The sequence below is a fragment of the Rhinoderma darwinii genome, chromosome 11 (assembly GCF_050947455.1).
Source record: "Rhinoderma darwinii isolate aRhiDar2 chromosome 11, aRhiDar2.hap1, whole genome shotgun sequence".
Taxonomy (NCBI): Eukaryota; Metazoa; Chordata; class Amphibia; order Anura; family Rhinodermatidae; genus Rhinoderma; species Rhinoderma darwinii.
Genome location: NC_134697.1, coordinates 43,519,334 through 43,536,069, shown reverse-complemented (window position 1 = coordinate 43,536,069; position 16,736 = coordinate 43,519,334).

Genomic DNA, 16,736 nt, shown 5'->3' with positions numbered 1-16,736 from the left:
AACTTTTAACATGGCATTACATAAATCCAAGTGAGGGAGAAGGATATTCTTACATTTTTTAGAATAAATTATGGGAAGTCCATCAGGGCCTGGACTTTTGCCTATAGGGATATATTGTATTACCTGTTCTAACTCTAAAGTGGTAAAGGGGCGAATACGAGGGGCTCTGTCATCATATGATGAAGTGGGAGTGTTTATTGCTGACAAAAATGTATCCATCATTTCTTCAGAACTCCCGGTTAGCAAATGGGGTTCAGAAGAAGACAAGTCACAGAGATCCTTATAGAAATTACAGAATTCCTTAGCTATCAAGGGTGTATGCTTAACTAACCCCTGCTGTGAGGAATTAAATAAATGTTTTTATTTTTAATTTTTTAAGTAGTTGAGACGTTATTTTAGTACCTTTATCTCCATGATCATATAGTTTATACTTAAGAGATTAAAATGATTTAACTACTTTCACATTTAGGAGGTCTAACAATTGACATCTCAAGTTTTTTAAATCCTCAAGTGCAGAGATTTGTAAGGATCTTTTCCGCAAGTTTTCAAGCACAGATATTTGTGATAGCAGGGAATTAAGTTTGTGAGACCTCTGCTTTTTAATATTCGAGCCCAGAAATATAAGTTCCCCCCTACTAAAGGGCTTATGGGTCTACCATAGTATTGGACACAAAATGTGGGGGGGGGGAGTTCAGACTTCAGATCAAAGAATTCTTCAAGTTTACTTTTCAACAACTCAACATTAGAAGGGTCTTCTAAAAGCGTATAATTAAGCCACCAGTTCCACATCTTTTTTGGAAGATTCTGGAATGACACCACCAAGTGGGATGGGAAGTGATCTGTAATGGTGATCGGACAAATCTGTAAAGACTATACAAATTGAATGTGTGATTTAGACATAAAAAGATAGTCTAATCTCTTATAAATGCAATGTACCTGACAAAAATAAGTGTAATCCTTCATTGAGGGATGTTGTTACCCCCCATACATCTCTCAGATGTAGGTCTGTTAATAACCTTTTAACCCGTTAGTGACCGGCCAATCGTGTTTCTACGTCGGTCACTAACGGGCCTTATTCCGATGCCATAGACTTGCCATAGACTTTTTACGTCGCGGCATCGGAATAAGTTTACAGAGCAGGGAGATGTCAAATCTCCCTGCTCTCAGCTGCTAGAGGAAGCTGAGGGCTGGGAGCGTCCCTGCTCTGCCCGGTGAGATCGATATTAGTATCGATCTCACCCGTTTAACCCGCATCTGAGTGGTTTTGGAGAGAGGGAGGGAGCTCCCTCTCTCCCCCACCGACACCCGGCGATACGATCGCCGAGTGTCTGTGTCTCCAATGGCAGCCGGGGGTCTAATAAAGGCCCCCAGGTCTGCCTGGAGTGAATGCCTGCTAGGTCATGCCGCAGGCATGACCTAGCAGATGCCTGTCCGTCTTAAACGGACAGGCAGTAATACACTGCAATACAAAAGTATTGCAGTGTATTATAAATGCGATCGCAGAATCACATATTATAGTCCCCTAGTGGGACTAGTAAAAAAGTGAAAAAAAAGTTTAATAAAGTTAGTTTAAAAAAAAATGTGAAAAAAAATGAAAAACCCAGCTTTTCCCCTCACAAAATGCTTTACTATTAAAAAAACGAAATAAAGTTAAAAAGTTACACATATTTGGTATCGCCGCATCCGTAACGACCCCGACTATAAATCTATTACATTATTTAACCTGCACGGTGAACGCCGTAAAAAATGTAATAAAAAACTATGGAAAAATTTCTGTGAATACTGACTTTAAAAAAATGTGATAAAAAGTGATCAAAAAGTCGCATCTACTCCAAAATGGTACCAATAAAAACTACAAGTCATCCCGCAAAAAAAAAGCCCTCATACAACCGCATCGGCAAAAAAAATAAAAACGTTACGGCTCTTCAAATATGGAGACACAAAAACAAATAATTTTGAAAAAAAGTGTTTTCACTGTGTAAAAGTAGTAAAACATACAAAAACTATACAAATTTGGTATCGTTGCAATTGTAACAACCCGCTGAATAAAGTTATTGTGTTATTTATACCACACGGTAAACGGCGTAGATTTAGGACGCAAAAAAGAGTGGCGAAATTTCAGGTTTTTTTCTATTTCCCCCCAAATAAAAGTTAATAAAAGTTAATCAATAAATAATATGTCCCCAAAAATGGTGCTATTAAAAAATACAACTTGTCCCGCAAAAAACAAGACCTTATACAGCTATGTCGACGCAAAAATAAAAACGTTATAGCTCTTGGAATGCGACGATTGAAAAACGTAAAAAATGGCCTGGTCATTAAGGTCCAAAATAGGCTGGTCATTAAGGGGTTAAATGAACTTAACTGCTTGGTAGATAGAGTAGTTTTTTTTTAGATGAGGAGTCTAAATCAGGGTCCAATACCAGATTCAGATCACCCCCCCACTATTAAGAGACCTTCTGCTAATTTTTTAAAGAGTGACAGAATTTTTTTTTAACCACAATATTTTTCTTGTATTAGATGTATAGAGGTTAGCCATAGAAATTACAGCATCAGCAATTTTACCTTTAACAAAAACATATCTACCTTCTGGGTCCGCTTGTGTGACTATGTGGGTATAGTGGATATTTTTGCCCACTGCAATCGTGATGCCCTTCGAAGCGGAAGAATGAGTGCAATGATACCAGCTACCAAAATAGTTTTTAGGTGGGACGTGGGAATGTCTAAATTGCGTTTCTTGGAAAATATTTATATCAGTCTTATCTCACTTTAGTATGCGGAAAATTCTGCCTCTCTTCTGAGGAGTATTAAGGCTCCTGACGTTAAAGGTGGACAATTTAACCATTTCCATAATGAGTGGGAAAGGAGTGCAGCGAAATAAGCCTAGCAATGCAATACCACAGTATAAAAGAACAAATCAAACTATATACAAAGAATCGAACATTAATAAAAAATTGGAACATCTTGAGTCGGGTTAGGGTCGACTTAGAAGGTAAATTATATAGTTACTGGGATAAAGGACTGGGCTTCTAGCCAGTGTTGGGAAGGCATTATGTAAAACAATCCTATATTATCTACAGCAACAATAGTAAAAGCATTGGGGATGTGAGTAAAAAGCAACCTTGAGATCTTGCAATCATTTTGGCGACTAAAGAAGAAGGCTGTGAGCCATGAGCATATATAGCAGGGAGACATACATTACACACATATATCAGAGTCATAAACAGAACAAGTCACCTGAATCGTATGGCTGTCAGGCATAATGTAGCATCCAGAGGCCTTCGGCACGCGAAGTTTACGTGTATATATATATATATATATATATATATATATATATCCAGAGGATCATAGGAAAGAACAAATTAGAACAAGAAGTATGGCAGAGATGGTAGAGCAGTAAATGATCTCTGCCAAGGACCCATCGATTCATAGTGATGAGCAATACACAGAATACTCCTGCTCCAAAAGTCAGGTACCAACAAATTCTGAAGTGTGGCACTTGGCTTTCAAGCTGACTTGCCATGGCACGTGTTTCGGGAGCTGTGGAGGATCATCCTTGAGTTGCATCAGTAGCCAGGAAGGAATGTCAATTGGTTCTATACCCAAACACTCCCACGCTTTAGCCAAATCTTCTGGTGTATTGATAACAACTTGAAGTCTATCTTTGATGGTGGCTAGGCCGAATGGAAATAGCCACTGTATTGGAAGCTTCTTAGATCTTAGTGATGTGGTAAGCGGTTTTAAGATCATGTGCTTTGCCAAGGTGCTTGCTTCCAGCTCTTGAAAGAGATAAATGGGTTTTCCCTCGAGCATGACCTCCAAAACCTCTCTGGCAGTATACATGATAGCAGCCGTGTACACAAAGTTCAGGAGCCCACAAATCACATCCCTTGGAGGCTCGTTTTGACTCAGCTTCGACTGAAGGGCCCTATCAATGCATTCTATTATATTGGTGCTTGCACGCTCCTCTCCCAAAAGAGAACCACATTTTTGGTGGGCAACAATTAGCAGGGCCTCAGCAGCCACTGATTCAGGGAGGCCCCTCAGACAAACTTTCTTCCACCTGCTGCGATTCTCCTGATCCTCAAGTAAGAGGTAGATATTGTTAAGATGTGCTTGATGGTTGAACATGGCGTTCTGTAGCTACCTATTGTGCTCCAAATGTACGGACTTTGATTGTTCCAGCGTGTCCGCTCTGTATCCAATGTGCTTTATGTTTGCCTTATTATCGGCAAGTTCCTTTAGGACAGTGGATAAGGCTTCCGACAACGCCTTTTTAAAAAAGGAGCAAGAGATACTCGTTGCATCCCGGTCTATGGCAGCCGAGTTCGAGCAGGCGTCGTCACTCTTGCCCGCTGAGGCAGCAGCTTTAGCAGTTTCTTCAATCGGCACCATCTTATATTTTCTCGCCGGTGGGGGTGGATATTCCCTTCCGGAGGTATTTATCGATGTTAGCCTGATTTCTCTTAGATATTGGTGTGCCCTGGGTGTCTCTGCATCTACCCTTACTAGGACCGACCATTTCTCATCAGATAGAGGCTTAAAAAATGCAAGATCTCGACACTAAAACTGAGAAAACTAGTTCTAGGCGTCCACTTACTAGTGAGGGTAGCTCCGCCCCAGGTCTTGTACAGCTTTCTAAACAGAGGGTATTACCACATATCCTTATTAAAGTGTAAAGGCAAATGGTCATGAGTTTATAGACCCCTAAACAGGTATAATTTTGTTATACTGGACAGGAATAGATTTATAAAGATGCCCCTGTATAATCTGTCCGATGCTGCATAAGGTAGAAAATGAGGATGATGTAAAATTTTGGAGCCTGGACAGGTGAGTACCAATTGGACACCAGGTATTTAACCCGTTTGCCACCCTAGACCAAATTAACTTTTAGACCACAAAGGAAATCAACCCCTTCACCATCTTAAATTAACCCTTAGACCTCCAGGAGTAATATGCTTTTACTCATTGGGCCACAAAAAATAAATAAATTAATAACCCCTTTACCACCACAGACCATCGTGAGAACTAATACTTTTAACTAGCCTATACCATCGGGGATATTAACCCTTTTTATTATCCTGGATTACCAGAGAAACTAAACTTTAATATTAACTACATAACCCACTTAGACCACTATGGAAACTAAACCCTTTCACCACCAAAACCAACTGATGTGAGAAACCCCCAAGAATATAAACCCTTGAAACATCCTTGACAACCAGTATTATTGGCCCTAAAACACCCTAGACTTCCAGGGATATTAACTGATCAAACACCCAAGAATTCCAGGATTAATAGATTTAATCTGTAAACAACCAGAGATTTTAATATTAACCCCTTCCCGACATTTGCCGTACATGTACGTCATGGAAAGCATTGACTTCCCGCATCTTGCCGTACATGTACGCCAAATGTTTGGGACCGGCTCAGAAGCTGAGCCGGTCCCATCATCACCGGATCTCAGCTGTATCTTACAGCTGACATCCGGCTGTAACGGCGGGGACCGAAATTAGCTTCGATCCCCGCCATTAACCCCTTAAGTGCTGCGCTCAAACGCGATCGCTGCACTTAAGGTGTTTGCAGCTCATCGGAACCCCAGTAATGAAATTGCCGGGGTTCCGGTGGCTGCAATGGCAACCGGAGGCCTAATACTGGCCTCCCGGTCTGCCTAGCACTGAAGCCGGTCAAGATCCGCCCGGCGGCGGAGCCTGATCGGCTTCCGTAGCTGCCGGCAAGATGGCGCCGGGTCAGGAGCTGATCCGGCGTCATCAGCGGTGGAAGTCAGCTGTATGTTACAGCTGACATCCACCTGTAACGGCAGGAACCGGAGCTAGCTCCGATCCCTGCCATTAACCCCTTCGATGCAGCAATCGAAAGCGATTGCTGCATCGTAGCGGTTACTAGCAGATCGCCAGCCCTGACAGGCAATCAGGACTGGCGACTGCTGTTATGGCAACAGGAGACACAATGGTCTCCTGCTCTGCCATTACGGAAGCCGATTTAGGCCCCGCCGGGAGGCGAAGCCTAATCGGCTTGCTGTCAGTGAATGACTGACAGATCTAATACATTGCACTACATAGGTAGTGCAATGTATTAGAAAAAAATAAATATGACCGTTGGACCTTCAAGTCCCCTAGTGGGACTTGAGAAAAAGTGTAAAAAAAGTATAAAAAAGTGTAAAAAAAAGTGCAAATAATGAAAGTTTGAAAACAATAAAAGTTTCAAGTAATCAAATAAAACACAATCCCCCTTTTACTCTTATCAAGTCCTTTATTATTGAAAAATAATAATAAACCATATGTATTTGGTATCGCCACGACCGGAACGACCTGAGGTATCAAAATACGCGGTGAACAGCGTAAAAAAAAACGTAAAAAACGTTACCAGAGTTTCTGTTTTTTAGTCACTTTGCCCTACAAATATTAGAATAAAAAGTGATCAAAAAGTCGCACGTATCCAAAAATGGTACCTATAAAATCTATAGCTCGTCCCGCAAAAAACAAGCCCTCATACACCTCCGTCGACAAAAAAATTAAAACGTTATGGTTCTCACAACTTGGCGACAGAAAAAATACATTCTTTTTACAAAAGTAATTTTATTGTGAAAAAAGTTGTAAAACTTAAAAAAGTGCTATAAATTAGGTATCGCCGGAATCGTACTGACCCGCAGAATAAAGTTAACATGTAGTTTATAATGCGTGGTGAACGCTGTATAAAAAAAATACAAAAAAAGCTGTGCCAGAATTGCGTTTCTTTGTTTACCTGGCATCCCAAAAAATAGGATAAAAGGTGATCAAAAAGTCACATGTACCCCAAAATGGTACCAATAATAACTACAGCTCGTCCCGCAACAAACCAGCCCTCATACCGCTACGTCTATGAAAAATAAAATTAGTTATGGCTCCAATAAGTCAGGAAATAAAAAAATATGCAGTTGTGCCCGAGGGGAACATTTCTTCTGTTTGAAGAGGCGATTTATCAAGGACCTAAAATTAGGGAACCAGGAAAGGGAGGGCCCAAACATATCCGCTGGAAGCGACGGTGCCCGTATTATACCAGGACAACACTTCCCAGCAAAATTCCTCAAACTACAAAGGCGCGGAGTGTGGACCAAAAGGGGGATAATAAAGGACGCCACATATCAGTGCGACACCGGCCTGTGCAGAAAGGATTGCTTCACAGCGTAACACACATCTATGGATTATTTTATTGTTTTTTTTTACCCCATTATTATACCACCTGACTATGCCCCTTATATACTCCGCCCGGCTTACATATGCCCTACATTATAAACGGAAACACCAGTAAGACTCCAAACAAAACTACTACCAAGCAAAATCCACGCTCCAAAAGCCAAATGGCATTTCCTCCCATCTGAACCCTACAGCGTCCCCAAACAGCAGTTTCCTTCAACATATATGGCATCGTCATACCCGGGAGAACCCTTTTAGCAATTTTTGGGGTGTGTGTCTCCAGTGGCATAAGCTGGGCACGACATATTTGCCACTGAATGGCATATCTAGGGAAAAATATACATTTTTAATTTGCACCATCCGCAGCGCATTCATTTATGGAAAAGACCTGTGGGGTGAAAATGCTCACTACACCCCTTAATAAATGCCTTGAGGGGTGCAGTTTCCATAATGGGGTCACTTCTCAGGGGTTTATTTTTATTATTTCACATCAGAGCCTCTGCAGTTGTGAACCAATACTTTGTAAATCGCCAAATTAGGCCTCAATTTTACATGGTACGCTTTCACTCCTGAGCCTGGTCGACTGTCCAGGCAAGAGATTAGGGCCACATGTAGGGTGTTTCTAAAACCAGGAAACACCGCATAATAATTAGAGAGCTGTCTTGTTATGGTGGCACAAGCCGGGCACCACATATTGTCCACATATCCGTGGAAAAAATCCCATTTTCACTCTGCAACATTGAGTTCACACTAATTTCTACAAAACACCTGCAGGGTTAAAATGCTCACTACACCCCTTGGTAAATGCATTGAGGGGTGTAGTTTCCAAAATTGGGTCACTTCTGGGGGGTTTCCACTGTTTTGGGCCGACAGGCGCCCAAAAACCAATCCAGCAACATCTGCACTCCAAATGGCGGTCCTTCCCTTCTGAGCCCTGCCGTGTGCCCAAACAGCAGTTTATGACCACATATGGGGTATTGCCGTACTCGGTAGAAATTGCTTTACAAATGTTGGGTTCTTTTTTTTCCTTTATTTGTTGCGAAAATGAAAAAATTTGCGCTAAAGCTACGTCTTATTGAAGAAAAAGGATTGTTTTTATTTTCACTGCCCAATTCTAATAAATTCTATGAAACATCTGTGGGGTCAAAATGCTCACTACGCCCCTAGATGAATTCCTCAAGAGGTGTAGTTTCCTAAATGGTGTCACTTTTTGGGCGTTTTCATTGTTTTTTCCCCTCAGGGGCTTTGCAAATGTGACATGGCCTCCGCAAACCATTCATGCTCAATGTGATCTCCAAAAGCCAAATAGCGCTCTTTCCCTTCTAAGCCACGCCGTGTCTCCAAACAGCCGTTTATTACCACATGTGGGGCATTGTTTTACTCGGGAGAAATTGTTTTACAAATTTTGTGGTGCTTTTTCTCCTTCAGTCTTTGTGGAAATGAGTAAAAATAAGCTAAACCTACATTTTCTTTGAAAAAATGTAGATTTTTATTTTCAGGGCCTACTTCCAATAATTTCTGCAAAAAACGTGTGGGGTCAAAACACTCACAATACCCCTAGATAATTTCCTCAATGGGTGTAGTCTCCAAAATGGGGTCACTTGTGGGGGGTTTCCACTGTTTTGTCTCCTCAGGGACTTCGTAAATGTGACATGGCCTCCGTAAACCATTCCTGCTAAACTTGAGCTCCAAAAGCCAAATAGCGCTCTTTCCCTTCTCAGCCCTGCCGTGTCTCCAAACAACCGTTTATTACCACATGTGGGGTATTGTTTTACTCGGGAGAGATTGGTTTACAAATTTTACGGTGCTTTTTCTCCTTCAGTCCTTGTGGAAATGAGAAAAAAATAGCTAAACCTACATTTTCTTTGAAAAAATTTAGATTGTCATTTTCAGGGCCTATTTCCAATAATTTATGCAAAAAACCTGTTGGGTCAAAACGCTCACTATACCCCTAGATAATTTCCTCAATGGGTGTAGTTTCCAAAATGGGGTCACTTGTGGGGGGTTTCCACTGTTTTGTCCCCTCAGGGGCTTTGTAAATGTGACATGGCCTCGCAAGCCATTCCTGCTAAATGTGGACTCCAAAAGCCAAATAGCGCTCTTTCCCTTCTCAGCCACGCCGTGTCTTCAAACAACCGTTTATTACCACATGTGGGGTATTGTTTTACTCGGGAGAAATTGCTTTACAAATTTTACGGTGCTTTTTCTCCTTTAGTCTTTGTGGAAATGAGAAAAAAAATCGCTAAACCTACATTTTCTTTGAAGAAATGTTGATTTTAATTTTCACGGCCTACTTCCAACAATTTCTGTAAAAAAACTGTGCGGTCAAAATGCTCACTGTACCCCTAGATAATTTCCTTGAGGTGTGTAGTTTCCCAGATGGGGTCACTTTTGGGGGATTTTGACTGTTTTGGCACTGCAAGAGCCCTTCAAACCTGACATGGTGCCTAAAATTTATTCTAACAAAAATAAGGCCCCAAAATCCACTAGGTGCTCCTTTGCTTCTGAGGCCGGTGCTTCAGTCCAGTAGCATGCTACGGCCACATGTGGGATATTTCCTAAAACTGCAGAAACTGGGCAACAAATATTGAGTTGCATTTCTCTGGTAAAACCTTCTGTGTTATAAAAAAAATTGTACAAAAAATGTATTTCTGCAAAAAAATATGACATTTGTAAATTTCACCTCTACTTTGCTTTAATTCCTGTGACATGTGTAAAGGGTTAAGACATTTTCTAATTGCTGTTTTGAATACTTTGAGGGGTGAAGTTTTTAAAATGGGGTTACTTTTTGGGGGTTTCTAATATATAAGGCCCTCAAAACCACTTCACAACTGAACTGGCCCCTGTAAAAATGGCCTTTTGAAATTTTCTTGAAAATGTGAGAAATTGCTGCTAAAGTTCTAAGCCTTGTAACGTCATAGACAAATAAAAGGATCTTCAAAAAACGATGCCAATCTAAAGTAGACATATGGGGGATGTTAATTAGCAACAATTTTGTGTGGTATAACTGCCTGTCTTACAAGCAGATACATTTAAATTGAGAAAAATGCTAATTTTTGCAATTTTTCGCTAAATTTTGGTGTTTTTCACAATTAAATACTGAACATATCGAGCAAATTTTGCCAGTAACTTAAAGTCCAATGTGTCACGAGAAAACAATCTCAGAATCGCTTGGATAGGTGAAAGCATTCCGGAGTTATTACCACATAAAGTGACACATGTCAGATTTGAAAAATGAGGCCCGGTCAGGAAGGTCAAAAGTGGCTAAAGAGGGAAGGGGTTAACTGTATGGCAGTATTATTAAGACAACGTATGGCACTGAATTCCCACCGGTAATTATCCATATGGACAAATTAGTGCTCAGATGGGAGAGTATTTTCTCTCCAATGAGAAGATCCCAGTTCCCTGATGAAGCCATGTTGAGCAGTAAAACATGTAGGGGAGATGTTTATATTTGTCCAAGATTTTAATCCAGTGTTACATCCAATATTAAAACTATGGTGTAGGACAGCCTGCGTTTAGACCCATACATCTCAGTCACTAGTTACTGCATTGTTCAATAATAGTAATGTTACTGACACCACCAGCTACTAATATCCTCATAGCCACATGAAAACACTAACTCATAAAGTGTGGCATTGAATAAATAATTTAAGTGTAAGTAGCCGATAGGATGACCATCACAAGCTTTATAGTATATGGATTTTTAGAAATAATCGATAGACTACAACATTAATAATGTTATTTATAATCCATTTTGATGTACAGTGCATATGTGTGCACAAGCAATAAGGTACTAATAAAAATAAGAGAATAGCTCATGTATATTTGTAAATAGTGATGTTGCAAACAGGTTTTCCTGGGTTAATTTTCAGCCTTTTTGTAAATAGGGTAGTGGATCCTATCAAAATTATCTGCCTACAACTATCTAAGGTGTATGGATACAGTAGATTTAAAAATAAGAGAGAATTGTCTGAAACATTCAAAGCAGCAAACAACATTATTTTTAATTTATCATAATTGAAATATTTGGAAACAATATAATTCAGAGATAGACTCCATGTGTTCTCATATTATAACAATGCCTTCATATACCATCCATGATTTGTGGAGTCATATAATATGATTCTGTGACCCACATATCTATTGTATGGTCCCAAATAAATTCTATACATATCAATGACAGTTCCAGATATTCTATAGACAATAAAGCGAAGAGATAGTAATTCATGTTTTTTTAAACGTCATTCACTTTATATTCAACACAACTGCTGCACCAGTTTTGAAAGCCATTCTCCAGACATTAAACATGAATAACTAATAGTTTCAGTTATTAGAAGTCGTTAAGGATAATAAAAAAAATTCAGCTATGACCTTTGATTACATATTTTCATTTTATTCTTTATATTCATCTGTCATAGCAATTATATTTCAAATAAAACAGGGAAGGCAACAATGAGCAGCTGAGTATGAATTATTATTTTTTTTTTTTTCCTTTTTATAGATTCTGCTTAGATGCATTTTCAATTGCTAACCTTCTAATCATGGGACTTATCTTTGTTTTTTAAATGTCTGACTTGGAATAAAATGTTTAACTGGTCAAAATTATATAGTACAGAATCACCTAACAAGAAAATACACAGAAAACCAGCTAATAAATGTATAACCAATCTTTATTAGTTATCAATACATGATTAAAAGGTATCATTCATTAAAATATTGTACACACGTTATACAAGATAAATGGATCCCCCCACTAGCTAATATCCCAATAGGGTATCAGTGCAAGTAGTGCAAGGTAAATGGTTAACCATATTAATACATAAACGTAGCAGGTACTGAACTCCACATAAGTATAACAAGATGGGAAAACCAAATCCAGTAAAATGAGGCATACAGACCAGGTCAGTAAGGAGATCCAACCCCTACATGTGTTTTTTACATCACTTCCTCCGGGAGCCAGTAGGGGTTGGATCACCTTACTGACTTTTCTTTTTCATTAACATGTTGCACCTTCCCTCTAGGAAAGAGCTGGACATAATTTTCCTTATAGTTATTTAATCAAAAGCACATAGCTTGAATTTTGGTACATAATAAAATAAAATGCTAAAAAAAAATCCATATTTATAGAAAAACGGCATATAATAATTTTTTCCCACATTGCTGGATTTGTAATTGTTTCTTTACAAGACTAAATAATAATTAGAAAAAAATAAACCTTTAAATATAACACATCATGAATCATCACCGCAGCATGCATTAATTAACAACATGATGTCATCAGGAACCATAAGTTGTGTGCTCTAGAAAGGAAGGCGTTAAAACAACAGTGGTAGGTGGGGGGGGGGGGGGCAAAGAAGAGAAGTGAAAGGGGAATGGAGAAGAATTCATAAGGTTGAGGCACTTCCATTAAATGATAAAGGAAATAGAGCGTTACATAAGGTGATTAACCAGATATTATGAAGGAGTTCATAGGTAGTAATGTGAAACTGAGAAATATTGGTAGTAAACAGGAAGTTGACTAAACAATGAGACGGTTGACTTCTTAGTTACAAATATGTGGCGTCTAGGTTATACTATTATGTCTATTATTGAGAAACAAAAAAAATCAAATGAAAAAATTTGTTCCTGCTTTTTCACTGTGTCCTAAAATCTCACTTTATTATTATTAATATTGTGATCTTTATTTACAGAAATATAATATGAAATATAATATGAAACCGGCACTATTAGCAGTCACTATAAGATGTGGGCATGTCGAATCACAGTAAAAAAAATTATAGCTAGATACTGATTGGTTGCAAGTGAAACTACTCCAGTTTTTGACCCCATTGATTTTATAAATAACATTTCTCATAATATCCATGTTTCCAGATATCTGCTAAAATAGCATTGGGTCACCTTTCTAAAAGATGTTGTTATGCTACCAATTCTTTATTGGAGACATTTGAACAGACACGTACAGGAAATTTAAGGCACCACTTTCATAAATGTTCTATGCTTTATTGAGAGCCCAAAAGTGTAAAAAACAGCAACTTTTGACATTTAGGCCCACCTTATGCTATAATACAGCATTAAAGGAAGGCCTGGTTACCAAAACATTGTCCTTTTTTATGCTTTTGTGCTTTCAATAAAGCATTGAAAACTAACTGTATGAAAGTGATACCTTTGGTTTTCTGTAACATGTGTTCAGTGGTGGAAACCAGGTAAGCTTGCTGAAGTCTGCACTGGCACAAACAATGCCCACTTGGTGCTGAGACATGTGCCATATTCACAGGAATGGTGCATTAATATTCATGAAAGGTACTATATATTGGCATACACCCACCAATAACCATTAATTAAAGTATAGAACATAGAGCATTGTAATAAAGAGCAACAGGAACACAAATTTATCAGATATACTGTATATTGTTATAAGTATTATTAAATAATAAATTGTTCGGCGTCTACACCACCCATGTGAAAAATCAATTGCCCCCTAAACTTGTTCCCCAATATCTGGTTGTGGTTTAATCATAACTACTGCAACTAAATACTTTCAATTACTGGAGATCAACCTTATGCAGTGGAGTTTTTTCTAATTCTTTAATTCAGTCAAATTGGAGGGCTCTTTCTCGGATATTTCCATCTCAGACATTTATGACATATCCACAGGATATGCCATACATGTCCAATAGATGCGGATCCCATCTTTGGGACCCACACCTATCTATATAATGAGTTCCCTGTCCTATCTTCTACCACTGTCCATGGGCTTAAGCTACTGGCTGACAAAGTGGCTGGATTTTCCAGAAACAGCTGAGCGTCTTTTACTACACTGTTTCTGGAACTCCTATAAAAGTGAATAAGAGTTAAGGGAACAGCGTAACATAGCAAGCTCGGGAGCAACGCAAACAGCACAGATCGCTGTGCTATGCTATTTTCGTACTTCCCATTAACCTCTATGGGAGATCCGTAAACAGCATGGCAAAATGTTCTCCGTTTCCTTGAAAACTTGGCTACCTCGGCAGCAAGTGGCCAGAGTCCAGAGGTAGAAGGTAGCACAAGGGTCAGGCAGCCCACAGGGACATACATAGAAATCACAGGGCCCCATAGCAAAAGTCAGATTTGGGGCCATCTATTGTTGCCCCCCATTATCACTCTGTAGAACATATGGGTGCATGGATCAGACGCAGTCAGAGGCAGAATACATTTTTACATTCAGTCACTCAGAGGTGACGTCTTCTCTGACTGGAGTCATTCACTTTCCTTTCCTTCTCCATCTGGTCCAGACCGCCATGACAACTTCTACCGATTACAACTACTTTTCTGCAGAATTTACTGACCAGATGTCTTTTCCTACTCACTTTTGCTGCAGATCCTCACACTGTCCCCCTGAAGAAAAACAATGGAGGAGTGAAAGTGGACATCCACAAAAAATGGACGCTCAACCCCAGAATTATATACAACATAAGTATATCTTTATTCAAAAACTCTAATCATACATTAAAAACACTTAGAAAGATGACATAACACGAAGTCCGTCAAAATCAGGCAACCCCTATTATCCCACACAAAAGAGGTATAGCTACAATGTGTGTAAAAAAATATAGTAATAACACTCCCTAGTAGAAAATGACACCATAAGTGTAAGCCAAATTGGTTTATCAATTTATTGAATACCTAAATAATAACCTGTTTGGTTGGCTTACATGTATTGTGTATTTTATACCTGGGAGTGTTATCATATTTTTCCACACACTTTGCGGATATACTATTTTTTTGAGGGGGGATGGGTTTCACCTTATTTTGACAGATTTTTATGTAATCTATTTAAATATTTTTAATGTATGGTCGTTGTTCCTGAATAAAGATATATTTACAATCTATATAATTATATGGTTGAGTGCCCATTATTTTATGGATGTTCACTTTCTGTTTTGTTTTTCTGATACATTTAAAGCATCCATTTGAGTACTCACTTATTAGTGGTGCCTACCTACCTTTTAAGTCCTAAAAATAAAATGTCACATATAGCTCCCTGGATAAAAATGCCCCACAATGTGTCCCCTGAGTTTAAATATATTTCACCCTGCACCCCTGAATAAAAATATGCCCTACTCTGTGCCAATGGATATAAAATGCCACACAAAATACCCCTAAATAGAAAATATGCCCCACAAGGGATACCCTGATTAAAAAATATGCCCCACCATAAGCCCCCTGAAGAAAAATTACCCAACACAGTTCCCCTGAAAAAAAGCTTGCCCCTTAGTGTGACCCATGAATTAAGTGTTTCACACTGTGTCCCCTGAATTAAATGCCCCTCATTAAGGAATGGAATACTAACCTACCAACGATTCAGCACTGCTCCTGCCATTCTCACTAGCTGCTACAACACAGGTAAGGCCTAACCTCTTCCCACTAGGCTGCTATGGAACAGCGCAGGCAGTGCAATTACGTTATGGCATTGCCTGCAGTCTGAAGCAGGCACCATTCAGTGATCCCCTTGTACCCTGCAGCACCAGAGACATTTTCAATTGTATCCGTGTCTTAAGAACGCAGATACATGTGAATTCAGGGGCCTGGTCATCATTGATTGGGCAGGACAGTGTGTGATTTGGAGCCATAACAGTGGCGGGTTGGAGAGCGGTCCAGGTTTTCTTTTCTTCCCTTTTAGATACTAGACACTTTTCTCTTCCTTATATCAACTCTTGGTTGGCTTAGTTTTTGTTTGCCACTGTTTACGCATTTTGGTGCATTTAAGCCATTCCTATACGCGCTAAGCCATTCACCATTTTATTAGACACTTTTTGTATCTAGTGAGGTGCAAACATCTGTTATTAAATCAGTCTAAAATGAAATGCACAAAAATACACCAAATTGCGACACATTCTAGACGCAGTCACAGTAGTATATCTGCCCATGTATTTTTTTATTTAATCAAGATATTAGTGGCTCATGTTAAATTTTGTTTTTAGATCTGAAACAATTTCATGTGACAAATATGCAAAGCCAGAAGAAATCAAGAAGGGGTAAAAACATTTTCAAGTCGCCAGGGGTAAGAGAAGTCAGACCAACTTCTTTTTGAAAGGGGTTTGTCTTCATGAGAAAACTTTAAGAAACGAAAGAGCAAACACTACGGTGGTGACCAGGACTCTGGTTCTTTTATCTTTTTATTTTCAGCTGTAATAGTAACATTGTAATGGAAAAGCTCTCAGTCTTTTTTTATACAAAAGAAGATGGGTATCACAGATGAAATAACTGCTATGCTACAATTACAATAATTTATATAATTGATGTGAGCAAAGTGTGAAGCTAGTTGCAGAGATTGGATTGTCTGATCAAAATATAAACAGGTTACACAGGTAAACCAAAGAAAAAATATATTTAAAAAAAAAGTATTTTCAGTGGTTACAAGCAGTTTAAAATTATCTTTGACATTCTATTAAAACAATTATTACTAGTATAATATATCAATACTAACATTAGTAGCAATATTACAGAAATTGCCAACATTACTTTGCACACTGTCAGTGGGGTTGAAACCACCCTGCA